At 41.6% G+C, this 13,927-nt stretch overlaps 1 protein-coding gene across 1 annotated transcript in view; it reads right to left on the bottom strand.

Annotated features, from left to right (window-relative positions):
• LOC100681194 (protein adenylyltransferase SelO) overlaps positions 1–10,573 on the bottom strand; it is a 78,517-nt gene extending 67,944 nt beyond the window's left edge. The window contains exon 1 of the mRNA XM_029077547.2: positions 10,437–10,573. The gene's annotated coding sequence lies outside the window, so the exon portion shown is untranslated. The remainder of the gene's footprint in view (positions 1–10,436) is intronic.
• Positions 10,574–13,927: the final 3,354 nt, after the last annotated feature.

Genomic DNA, 13,927 nt, shown 5'->3' with positions numbered 1-13,927 from the left:
ATTAACGCTATGAGCCCCATTTGGTACGTGGACCATGTCCAACCTGATTAGGACAGTGGGGTAAATGATTACCCCAGTGCTTAGTACAGTGCCTGGCACTTAGTAAGTGCTTAACATAATTTTTTTTTTAAATAAAAAATGCAGATCCATACAAAGCTAGAACAGAATGCCCCCTCCTCCTGCTTATTGACTGAAACCCTTCAATCAGGAGTCCCACAGAACATGCATTACTGGTAACACAATTCAGTGAGGTTTCAGGTTGGTGGCGTCCCCGCTGTGACTAGCCTGTGTCTGTTTTGCCCGACTTGGGATACTGCTTTGAGTTGCCTAGAACCAAATAAAGGATTAAGTGTCTGTCCATATGTCAGATGCATCTACAGCTGCAAAGATGCATGGTAAATTGTGTTCCTACTAATTTTCTGGCACTAAATCAACACTGATTTGCCATTCTTGGACACCTCTGCTTTGAAATTAATCAAGTAGTGTGACTAAATAACTGATATTTTGAGTAGGTTCTGTATCTAGATGATCCTTTACAAACAATTTTAATTGAAGTCCTTAATTACTGTACTTTCTACTTGGGATCTTGCTTAGAGCAATTTAGCAATCTGTTAGGTAGACACCAGTTTCAATCCTACAAGTCTGAGTCCTGGATCCCTAGGGGATTTTTCAGGCTTAATTTATGTTGCTAATTTAGTGCTGGGTTTCCCCTAAGATTTCCAGGAATGGGCAAGGATACAGGCTCAAATCTGAAAGCTAATGAAAAAGGTATATCCCACATATGAATGTGATTGTACAGAGAGGTTTTTCCTTATTGATTTTAAACCTTATTTAGAGGGTGGGTGATTTTCTGAAAACCAACAGAAGTACCCAATTCCACTTTCAAGATTTCTCTCCCCTCTATTCCTGAAACTCTGGCCCTTTGAAGACTACAATCCTTGACCAAGCAATAGCACACATGTGGATCAAAGTGGTCCATTTTGTGTTTCATTATGTACACGGAGTTTCCTATGGCTGTAATTTGTTCATTTCAAAAGTAGGAAGATATAAAAAATTACCAACATTACCAAAACCATCAGGCTAATTTAAAGTCCAGAAATATTTTATTCAAACCCTACTGGCAAACACATTTACCACTTATAAAAGCATTCCTTTTCAATACTTATTTAAAAAAAAAATATATAGAAAAAGGACAGTTCTACAGACCACCTGACCAGGATGAAGAAAGTGAGTAGGAACCAGCTAAGCCAAAACTGATGGAATTGAATTCTCACCTGTGATCCAACAGTCCTTTTTTTTATAAGGACCACCACGAAATCAAAGGTAGCAGCAATCAATAGTATACTCAAGTTCTTACTCTGTGCAGCATTACTGTACTAAACACTTGGGGTGGGTACAGTAGAGTTAGTAAATACAATCTCTGCCCTCAAGGAGTTTACAATCTATTGGAGACAGACACAAATTAGTGTAAAGACATGGATGTATAAATGAGAGTGTATAGGGTAGGCTGAAGTGGCAGTAGAGGGTGAAATAGGGTGGAGAGATTCAATCATATTTATTAAGCGCTTTGTGCAGAGCACTGTATTAAGTGCTTGGGAAAGTACAATAAAACAAATAGTGACAATCCCTGCCCATTAGGGAAGGCCTCCTGGAGGAGATGTGATTTCAGAAGGGTTTTAAAGATGCAGAGAGAGGTGATCTGTCAGTTATGAAGTGGGAGGGAGTTCCAGGCAACCTTCTGGTCAGTCACAAGTTAAGTTAGCATAAGAAACCATGTAAGGATAGAAACATACTAAAATAATACTTGGAGGGAGGAGTTTCCTTGATTGTTTCAAAAGATTCAAAATAAGTTCTGCTGTTGAAGAAATACAGCATTCCAGATGGTTGCACAACAACCAGCAGACATGGGTGAAAAACTGCAAGGGACTCCAATTTAGTGAGTCACAGATGCTAAGGACACATTCCAGCTGTGAATTTTCATATGAATGGCAATTTAAAACTGCCACTGGAAAGGAAGTCCTCCAAATCCTACCATTGAAAAAAAACAATTCAAGGGTAGGACATTTCAGGCATTCAAAAACTCAAGTTACCTGTTAACCAATATGACTCATTACTATAGAGCCCCTTGCCATGACTGCCTTTCTCCATGCTTCTAGTCCTCTCTGCAGCATCAATAGTAATTTTCCTTAATCCCAGTTATGACATCCATTACCAGGTTCTAACTTGTAGGAAGTTGACTGTGAACAGTGAATTAGATATTTCTCTCAAGATCATATATTCCTTTAGGGCAAGATATATGCATAAGGTCTCCTTTGGGTCTCAGCTGGAAAAAGTGAAACCAAATATAGGCCTTTAGCCTGCAATGATGTCAGGTGGCCTAAATGAGAAAATTTCCTTAGAAATTTAGAAATCTGTCAGTTAATCAATCCAAGGTATTTTTTGGATGCTTACTGTATGAAGAGTAGTATACTAAGTGCTTGAAAGAGTACAGTACAAAAGAATTGGAAGACGTTCCCTGCCCACAAGAAGCTTACAGTCTAGAGGTAAAGACAGACATCAATATGACATCACCCAACCGCTTAGTACAGTGCTCTACACACAGTAAACCCTCAATAAATATGAATGTCTGACTGACTGATGTCCCTGCACAAACTCAATTTTGAGCTTCAAAGAAGATTAAAAAATATTGCCCAAATGATCCATCCCTGAATTATCTTTAAAACAAAAATGAAAATTGTTCTCACCAATGGAGTCACAAGCTGAGTCATTTCTCAAAAATGTCTTTAAAGGTAGCAAGCAGTAGTTAAGGACTATCAAGTACAGACAATGATCAGTAAGGAGAAGCAGTAAACAGCTTCATCCCAGGATTTGACATGGGCTTTTGAATTTGGCAGCCCCAGGACTTGAAGCAAAATTTATGTGCTTTTGGTTTGATGCAACCATTGATGTGAAGTAAATTGTATTTTAAATGTCAGTGTTGTTTGACATGGACACACCTAACCTAATAACAATCCATTTCCTTTGAGGAGTCTATTATGTAGGCCTAGCAAACTTGGGATCTGTTTTGAAATGGTTTCTTAGGAAGGACTGTGGCTCATGTTTGTGCCTATCAAACACAAACACTTTAGACTCACCAAATAACAACTTTCCTTCGAATCACTGGGAGGAGTACATGCTGGGGGCTTTGCTATGTGGTCTGTTATTCATAATTAGTCCCCTCAGTAATATTTCCATTGAAAATTTGAGATTCATAATTAGGTAAGGTGTACCACTCAAGAAATCTGAATTCTGGCTCTTTGCCTTTCCTACCTGTCCTTAAACTTCACAATTTGTCCCTTTTCCCTTTGAAACTTCAGGGTGGGGCATACAGCCTGGCCAGTGTCAAGAGCACAGGCCCAAGAAAGCAAGGGATCTGGGTTCTAACTTGAGCTTTGCCACTTGTCTCTTATGTGACCTCAGGCAAGTCACAACATCTCAGTGCCTCTGTTTCCTTATCTGTAAAATCAAGGTAAAATACCTTTTCTCCCTCTTACTTGGACTGTGGACCTTGCGTGGGACTGGGGTTGTGTCCAACCTGATTATCTTGTATTTGCCCCAGCACTTGGTACAGTGGTTGGCACATAGTAAGCATTTAACAAATACCATTGTTAATACAATGGTTAATACCAATACCATTGTGTATATGTGTGTGTGTGTGTGTATATGTTTAAATGTATAAATTATATATAAGTACATATATATATTTTAAAAACCCTTCACAAATTCTTTGGGATTGAAAGACTGTCCCATGACAGATTTTCCCAAATTGTGAAAGGAGGGTACCCTTCCCACACCCAGGGCCCCGAACATAACAAATTGGTTGCTCTTTAAACTCCACGGAAAAAAGGTCAGGAGTGTGGCTTTAAGTTTGGCTCTAAACCTCAGCTAATCCACACAAAATTCACCCACTACCCATCTCTACAGAATGACTAGCAAATAAAAAACTGGAAGATCCACAATCCAAGAAGGAGGATGAACAGGTATTTTAGAGATAAGGAAAGAGATGCACTGAGAAGTTCAGTGACTTGCCTAAGGTCACATAAGAGACAGCTGGCAAAGCTCAAGTTAGAAACCAGATCCTCTGCTCCCTTAGACCTGTACTTTTTATACTAAGCTATGCCTTATGCCCCCCCTGAAGTTTCAAGGGGAAAAGGACAAACTGTGAAGTTTGAGGTCAGGTAGGATTTTGTCTTCTGAACAGCACAGTAACTTTAGTGTACACTGAAAGGAGGAACATTCCTCTGCCAGGATAGTGGCAGTAGATTTCCCTGTCCACAAGGAGCTTACAGCCTAGAAGGGGAGACAGACATTAAAATAAATTATGGATATGTATATAATTGCTGTGGGGGTGAGAGTGGAGTGAATATCCAAGTGTTCAAAGTGCATAGGGAATGGAGAGGGGAGGGCACATAGAGGAAATGAGGACTTTGTAGCAAAAGGCCTCCTGGAGATGTGATTTTAATAAGGCTTTAAGAGTGGTGGTTTGTTATGTTTGAAAGAGGAGGAGGAAGTTCTAGGTCAGAGGCAGGATGTGGGAGAAAAGTCAGCAGCAAGATAGATGAGATTGAGGTGCTGAAGTAGGTTGGCATTACAGGAGCCAAGGGTGCAAGCTGGGTTGTAGGAGGAAATCAGAAAGATAAGGTAGAGGGGATCAAGTTGATTGAGTGCCTCAGAGCTGATGGTAAGGAGTTTCTGTTTGATGTGGTGGATGAGCAACCAATGGAGGTTCTTGAAGAATGTGGGGAGAAACTGAACATTTATTAGGGTTAATGATCTGGGCAGCTGAATGAAGTAAGGACTGCAGTGGGGTGAGACAGGAGGCAGGGAGATCAGCGAGGAGGCTGACGTAATCGTCAAGGGAGGGATATGATAAGTCCTTGGATCAGCATTGTATCAGTTTGGATAGAGGGCAGGGTAGATTTTAGATATTCAGAGAGCAGACAAGTTCAAATTGCTGTAGAGTCAAAGGTTTTTTTTTTTTCCATGTTTCCCAATTATATTGGCTGTGATTTCAGTTTTGTTCCTTGATCAGCCTTTCCCACATTCTGAGTCATATCCATTAAATAATGATCATAAACATTAGGTTAAACGCTGCAGAGAACTTCCTGTTCAAAGTCATTATAGGGCAGGATTTCCACAAACGAATCAGAATGGAAAATTGTGTCTGTTATGCAGATAATTGCTTCAATTTCTGCACTTTTGAAGAGAAACTTTTCTCGCACATTCATGGGCTAGGAAATCATTATCCACGATCCAATTCGCATTGTGGCATGTGGCTCTATAATGCTTTTTCTCAGGGATGCTTTTGTTGGGAGGTTTTAACTCAACTCATTTTAGCAGTTGCCAATTAACAGAGAATCTCCTGCAAAAAATAAATCTTCTTATGCTAGGAATGATTCGGGGACAATCCTGCTCGAATGGAGAAGTAATTCAGGAGAGTAGAGAGACTAAACTGTTTAGTCCAGGCATGCCAAACAAACTTATTCCCATGCATGGGCCACATGAGCAGGGAATGTGGCTACCAACTCTGTTGTACTGTACTCTTCCAAGTGCTTAGTTCAGTGTTCTGCACAAACTAAGCACACTCAGTAAAAGCCATAGATTTATTCTACACTGGTGCATGGACCAAACTTCTAGAAAGCCACAAATTACTGATGAATTACTGTATTCGTTAAGTGATTAACGTTTGACACAGTTATTGACTAGATCGAAAGAAAATGAAATTGGTAAGAATATATCAATTTTTCATAGTGTTGATGGGCTTCCGTGATTTGGGAAATGGTTTAAGATAGGAGGGAAACAGAGATAGACGATCAGAAAGAGTGAAAAGAGACAGCCCCCGACCCCCACATACATACTTTATGATTCCAAGTCTGATATTAACAGTTGCAAAACAGAATGCATGCTCTAGCTAACAAACACTCTGCCTCACATCAAATGCTTTAAATACTATCTAATTCCCCTACGAAACAATGTTCAAAGAATTGGAATATAGTGTTCATTGCAAATTCATAAGAGCCTGGTGACAAATTCCCTCCCCATTCAAAATGAAACTATCACTGTTCATTTTTCTCCCTGATCTACATGGAGACATTGACCCTCATACCTACTCTCACACAGGCCATGACAGGTTTCCAAAATCAAGTACAAAACTTTGTAATAATTTGAGTAGTTTAAGGAAATTACATTTTGAGTCTGGTGATACCAAGCTAATTGCTGTCTTTTTTTTCACTGGAGATTATTCCTTTTAGAAATCAGTCTGTTCTGTTGAATTGAAACTAAGAACTTTGGTGGTATTTGATTAGAGAAGCAGCATGGTGTAGTGGAGAGAGCATAGGCCTGGGAATCAGTAGGTCATGGGTTTTAATTCCACCTCTGCCACTTACTTGCTGTGTGACCTTGGGCAAGTCACTTCACTTCTCCGGGCTTCAATTATCTCATCTGTAAAATGGGGATTGAGACTGTGAGCCCCACATGGGACAGGGCCTGTGTCCAACCTGATACGCTTGTATCTACCCCAGTTCTCAGTATAGTGCCTACCACATAGCAATTAACAAAAACCATAATTATCATGAGAATAATAATAATGCTGGTATTTAAGCGCTTACTATGTGCACAGCACTGTTCTAAGCACTGGAGTAGATGCAGGGTAATCAGGTTGTCCCACATGAGGCTCACAGTCTTAATCCCCATTTTACAGATGAGGTAACTGCGGCACAGAGAAGTGAAGTGACTTGCCCACAGTCACACAGCTGATGAGAGGCGGAGCCAGGATTCAAACCCATGACCTCTGACTCCCAAGCCCGTGCTCTTTCCACTGCCCCACACAGCATGGCCTAGTGGCAAGAGCACAAGCTTGGGAATCAGAGGACATGGGTTCAAATCCTGACTCTGCACGTCTGCTGTGTGACCTGGGGCAAGTCACTTAATTTATCTGTTCTGCAGTTACCTCATCTGTAAAATGGGGATTAAGACTGTGAGCTCCATGTGGGACAACCTGATTACCTTGAATTTACCCCAGAGCTTAGAACCATGCTTGGGATATAGTAAATGCTTAAATACCATAATTATTGATATTATCCTTTTCAATAACTGTAGTGAAATGAATGGCTGAGCTCGAAAGCCTCAGAACTTCAACTTCCCCTCCAGTTTACAGGAGAGATGGAGACAAAGAATGACACTGAGTTTTTGCTTCTTGTCCTTCCTTTAAGACTGCAAGTGCATTCCCTTCCCTGATGCAGGCATTGAAGCTCATATATTTTTCCTGCAAACTCTCCATCTTTCATTCATTCATTGTATTAAATTGTATTTATTGAGTGTTTTCTGTGTGTACAGCATGGTACCAAGAATTTGGGAGAGTACAATATAACAATAAACAGACACATTCCCTTCCCAAAAGGAGCTTACAATCTAGAGAAAATGTTACAGTGGAAGGAGGGGATAGAGCTAGTTTTTGGGGGATTGGGGATAACCCATGCCAATGGATGGTTGGGGAGTCATCAAGTGAGACTTCTCCAGAAGCCACACTTTGATGCTGATACTCAGGGAGTGAGAAATCCTTCACCACTAATGGCTCCTTTAAGGTCAAACTACAAACTATATCAGCATCAAACTACAAACTACCTATTCAACATCCAGTGGTTGATAGCTCACGAGCACTGAGGCAAATGCTCATAACATCACAAATTTGCTGGGCAGTACAATGGACAATAAGGACACCTAAGTATGGTGCACAGTAAACCAAAATGGGGCATAATCAGAAGCAGAGAAGGGGGAATTAATTCTTTAGAGATCCAGTGGAGCACAATATCAAAAATTATGGTAAAGTTTGTTGGGGGATAATATCAGTGGACCAGTCTAGATGCTACCATTAGGACAGATGGCTATTCTTGAGAAGAGACTTCAGGAATATTTGGATAACAAGAGGCAGATTGGGAAAGAGTGATGGATACCATGGAGGTGGCAAACATTGGCACAATAAAGAATACTTGTTACCTGTTACATCAGTCAATCCTATTTTCTGAGTGCCCACTCTGTGGTGAGGATTATACTAAGTACTTGCCCTTAAAGAATTTACAATCTAGTCGAGGAGACAGATATTAAAATAAATTAGAGATAAGAAGAAGGGAAAAGAGGATATGTCCATGACGTAGTGTTTACACTGTTTACGTTGTGGAATGGGGCTGCAGGCCAAATAGATACTTATAAACAAATGGGCATGAATTGATAATCTGATTCTCTGAATCCCAATTCAGATCATAAACAAAGTCTGTGAGGTCCCAACAGTTAAAGGTTAAGACCAGGGAAAATGCCTCTGTCTGTAATTTATTTTAAGATTTTGGAAGGCAGGGATGGTATCTCCTGACTCTATTGTACTATCGCAAGGGCTCAGTAATAATAACGTTGGTATTTAAGCACTCACTATGTGCAGAGCACTGTTCTAAGCGCTGGGGTAGATACAGGGTAATCAGGTTGTCCCACATGAGGCTCACAGTCTTAATCCCCATTTTACAGATGAGGTCACTGAGGGACAGAGAAGTTAAGTGACTTTCCCACAGTCACCCAGCTGACAAGTGGCAGAGCCGGGATTCGAACCCATGACCTATGACTCCCAAGCCCGTACTCTTTCCACTGAGCCGCGCTTTACAAATAGCATATATTGTTTACTGTGTGCAGAATGCCATACTAAGGGCTGGAAGAGAATATGTGGGTGGTCATTAGATATGATCAGCCCTGCACACACTGAGCATTAAGTGCTCAAAAGATATCACTGATTGACTCTGATTGCTGGATGGATGGATGCTGTGGTGATCCGTACAGACTCTCCTTCAGCCAGGTCCAATGCTGGCATCCATTAAACCAGCTGTGCCCATTTCTTATAATAATGATGATGGTATTTGTTAAGTGCTTACTATGTGCCAAGCACTGTTCTACTAACCAGTATTTACAAGCTGAGATTCAAAAAGAGATTGGATGAAATAGCAGCAAACATTTGAAATCTAAAAGAAAAGACTGATCCATCTAATTAGAGATCCCTTTCAATTCCCTTAATTGAGTACATTTTAAATGGGTCAATTCTGTTGGAGTCGAGTACTCCTTGATAACCACTAGAGGGAGCGTTGAAACAGTGAACATGGCAGTCAATGGACTTTTCACGTGAATTCAAATACATTAATCTTGGAGACAAACAGGAAAAAAAGAATAAAGGACCAAAACGTTATTCATCAGGATTTACGTTCTGCCAGAAAAAAGATATACAAAAAACTTTACATACAATCAAGAATGGGTAATGCTAATGACACTGGATGACACTATTATTGAAACCAAAATGGTAAGTACTTCTGGGCCAAGCACTGTAATAATAATAATTTTGGTATTTGTTAAGCGCTTACTAGGTGCCGACCACTGTTCTAAGCGCTGGGGGAGATATAAAGTAATCAGGTTGTCCCACGTGGGGCTCACACACTTTAATCCTCAGCACTGTACTAAGTGCTGAGGTAGATACAAGATAATCAAGTTGGACACAATCTGTATCCCTCACGGGGAACACAGTCTAAGGGAGGAGAACAGGTATTTAATTCCCATTTTACAGATGAGCAAACTGAGTTACAGAGAAATTAAGTGACTTGCCTGAGGTCACCCAGTAGGCAAGTGGCAGAGCAGGGATTTAAACCAAAGCGTTTGGTTTATCGCCTTTCCTTTAAAACCCTCAAACCTATTACACAAATGATCTCTCCCTTTCTCTTCCCAAGATCCCGGGGCGGGGCGCTGGGGTGGGATGGGACAAATGTGATTATTCCCAATTACCACATTGAGATAAGGGGGCAAAGAGACTTAAAGTTGTTTTGCCCTACGACACACAGTTAATGACAGAACCAGAGCAAGAATCCAATTTCCTAACTAGAGGTGATGGCTTAAACACAGTCCAGTTAACCCCACACACCGTGCTTGGGGAGAGGGAGGTCACAGTTATTTTTCAGAGTGAAATGAGGGGCTTTTTTTTTTTTTTTTAGGATTTCCTCATAAGGAAGTTAAGGCCCAGCAAAATGAGCGAAGCAGTGACTCTATCTGTCGTCTCCCTTTTGCTCGAAACTAGAGGCCATTCTTACTGCTTGAATGAATAAATCCTGTCACGGGTTGGGGGGGGGAGGGGTTGTTTTGGGCCTTGCCACAAGTGTTCAGTCCAACCAACAAGACTTTGGTGTGGTGGACTTTTTTTTAATCCTTCCCCTTCTTCATCACTGTATCTTCAACCAAATTAAAGACATAAAGCGAGGAAAACAAGTAATGGAGAGGAAACACCCTGGGGCTTTTGCCAGTCGTTTCCAAATTCCCGTTTTGTATTATCCTGCGGGCGGCGGGGAGGAAACAGTAATGTGTTAACGTGCCACACTGACCTTTTCCTTAGGTGGGTTTCCGGGCCTTGCTTTTCTGAGTCCCTCAAGCCTGGAGGCCGTTCGGACCCCCTCCAACGGGGAGGGGAAGAGAAGGGAAAGGAGGGAGGAGGAGAGAAGATTGACGGACGAGGAGGAAAGATTAAGGAAGGGGAGGAAAGGGGAGCGGGCAGAGAGAAGGACGGGTGAGGAAGGAGGTGAGAGGCGGGGAGATTGTGAGGAGAAGAGGGGAGGGGGCAGGAGAGAGCAAAGGAGGGAGGGGAGAGACGGAAAGAGGAAGGGAGGGGAGGAGGCGGGAGATAAAAAGATAATAATAATGATGGTATTTCTAAAGCACTTACTATGTGCCAAGCAGTGTTCTAAGCGCTGGGGGAAATACAAGGTAACCCAGGTTGTGCCACGTGGGGCTCACAGGCTTCCTCCCCATTTTACAGATGAGGGAACTGAGCCACAGAGAAGGTAAGTGATTTGCCCAAGGTCACATACCTGACAAGTGGCGGAGGCGGAATTAGAACCCACGGCCTCTGACTCCCAAGCCCGGGCTCTTTCCCTGGGCCACGCTGCTTCATAAGGTCATGAGGGAAGAAGTGGGAAGAGGAAGGAACAGAGGAAAGAGGGGAATGCGGAAAGAGGAAGGAAAAGGGAGAGGCGGGGAGATGAAGGAAGGGGAGAGGAGAGGCGGAGAGGTGAATAATAATAATTACATTTGTTAAGCACTTACTATGTTCATTCAATCGTATTTATTGAGCGCTTACTGTGTAGAGCACTGTACTAAGCGCTTGGAAAGTACAATTCAGCAACAGAGACAATCCTTACCCAACAAGGGGTTCACAATCTACAAGGCACTTACTATGTGCCAGGCACTGTTCTAAGCGATGGGGTAGATACAAGATAATCGGGTTGGACACAGTCCTCCCAGTCTTAATCCCCATTTTGCAGATGAGGGAACTGAAGCACAGAGAATTGAAATGTCTTGGCCAAGGTCACCACAGAGTCGGAATTCGATCCCATGACCTTCTGACTCCCAGGCCCGTGCTCTACCCATTAAGCCATGCTGCTTCTCTAGGTTGAAGGTAGAAGGAGGGGAGGAAAAAGGTGTAGAGAGGAGGAAGCAACAGAAGAGGAAAGAAAAGGAGGGAAGGAGAAGCAGGAAGAGGAGGGAGAGGAGCAACCCAAGCAGTTGTAAATCTGGCAGTTTTCTCCACACAGGTTATTATTTATGCAAGTGGAATAACGATTAACAGCTTTAAGATTTTTTGCAGGTTGAGAATTTTGAGGCGGATTATTGTTTTGTAGTGCCACTCATGGCATTTAGTTTCTGGTTCTGCATTTCCCAGTCAGATGTTTCGTCACCACGGCCCCGTTTACATGTGGGAATCGCCAATGGTAAACAATACCAGGAATGTAGTTCTGTCCTGCATTTTTAATGAAGCAGTAGCAAGCTGATAGTCGACTTTAATAAGCAAAAAAAAAAAAGTTGCCAGATCCGTATTTTCCATTCTGCTGTTCTCTAAAACAAGCTTGATTATTTAAAAAAAAATTGAGATGATTTAATGCAAAAAACTTCCATTTTTACTCCAATTCTGGCCAGTCCTCCCACACATTACTCAGGAGGAAAACCTGTCCAGAGTTAACAAGCCTATTAAATTAGGATTTATCCAAGACAGACTTTTGGTGAAATATTTCCTTGAACTGGAAGTCTGATTTTGGGGATAACAAAAGAGATTTCAGGGGTGTTGAGTTGTAATGCTAATATAGAAAATATTTTCTATTGTCCAGGAGAGTAGGGTAGACGCTGTATGTAGTGTTTCATCAAAATAACAAACCGGTCTGTACCTACTGAAGCTGGGAACACAAAGGTTTTATTCCTACTTAATCTTGTAATCCACCTCCACCCCCAGAATTGTATTGTGTCAAGTCTGATTTCCCAATGTATGAGTCAGTAACACTCACTGGTTAAGGGCTGATTTTTATTTCCTCGTCACAGATCTGCAATCTCTTCAGTGAAATGGCAGGGAGTTGTGTGGTTGCTTTGATACTGTCATCAGCATGCAAAGGAGTGATCTTACACTGGATGCAGCATATGTGACAATACAGGTGGGTTTGGATTCCACATTGCTGAAGCATTAATAGAGAAAACATTTTTGCTTTCTTAAGCCTGAATGCCCTGGCTGAATTTTTAGCTCCCTCTTAGCTTTGTTGGCATGGAAGGTTTTATTCAAAAGGAACTCTTATGCTTTGCAAAGTGTGCAAATATATAAAGATCCATAAATTTAATAACTGTGGTATTTGTTAAGCAGTATATGCCAAGCACCATACAAAGTACTAGAGTAAATACAAGAGAATCAGGTCAGACACAGTCTCTATCCCACACTGGACTCACATTCCAAGAGTGATTTCCTCACATGATGTTCATTGCATTTAATAGGCCTAACACTATTCTAGCAATAGGGATCCCATTTAGAGGTTTAGGGAGGTCAGAATTCACCCTTTGTTTATCTGGTAATTTAAGTAAAGGTCATAAATAAATTCCCAGGTTGGAATTGGTCCCAGAATAGGAACAGGAGTTCAGTTCTATTTTTATGAACTTTAACATGAATTTAACTTGCCAAAGCAGTTTTTCTTTGTCATTGACCACAATCTGAACCATTTCTTTGGCTCAAACTGTCCCATGTTATGGTACCTTTTATACTTTCTAGGACAGTTGAAAAATCAGTGGCCTTGGAATAGTCATGACATAAAGCATTACACATGCTTCCTGGTGCCCATTACTGTCCACACCAGTTTTTGAGTGAGTGACAACTTCAATCCACTGCTCCATTTTTATGGGTAAAGTCTAGGCAAGGCAGTTCTCAAAGGAAGCATTCAGGTTTCCTCCACATGAGATTTCAGGCACTCTGCATTGGTAAATGAGGAAAGGAATCGACCCAGTTTGAAGTCAGACTGCATTGTAAGATTGTGGGGGAATACCCATACGAGTCACAAGCTGTACACTCACCCACACAAGACAGCGCTGCTGCTCAGAGAAAAGGGAAGAGAAAGGGCACAGAACAACTGGGCAAAGGGGAACTCTGAAGTTAGGACATGAACAGGAAATGGCAGCTGATGGAATGAAACGACAAGTGTTTTGTTCCTACGGTAAATATGGATAGGGGTTAGAACAAGTCAGAATGAAATTTACCTCCCTATCAATAAGCTCCCCTTTCCTCTTCTCCCACTCCCTTCTACATCACTCTGACTTGCTCCCTCTTTTCTTCCCCCATCCCAACCCCATAGCACTTATGTACATATATGTAATTTATATTAAATGTGTCTGCCCCACCTCTAGACTGTAAGCTCATTGTAGGCAGGGAATGTGTCTGTTTATGTTATATTATACTCTCCCAAGTGCTTAGTACTGTGCTCTGCACACAGTAAGCACACAATAAATACGATTGAATGAATGAATGCATTATTGAGAGTCCCAGAACCTGGGACTAACCCCTCCTCCCTTT

This window comes from Ornithorhynchus anatinus, chromosome 13 (assembly GCF_004115215.2).
Source record: "Ornithorhynchus anatinus isolate Pmale09 chromosome 13, mOrnAna1.pri.v4, whole genome shotgun sequence".
In the NCBI taxonomy this organism is placed as follows: Eukaryota; Metazoa; Chordata; class Mammalia; order Monotremata; family Ornithorhynchidae; genus Ornithorhynchus; species Ornithorhynchus anatinus.
This window is presented reverse-complemented; position numbering and strand designations above follow the sequence as displayed.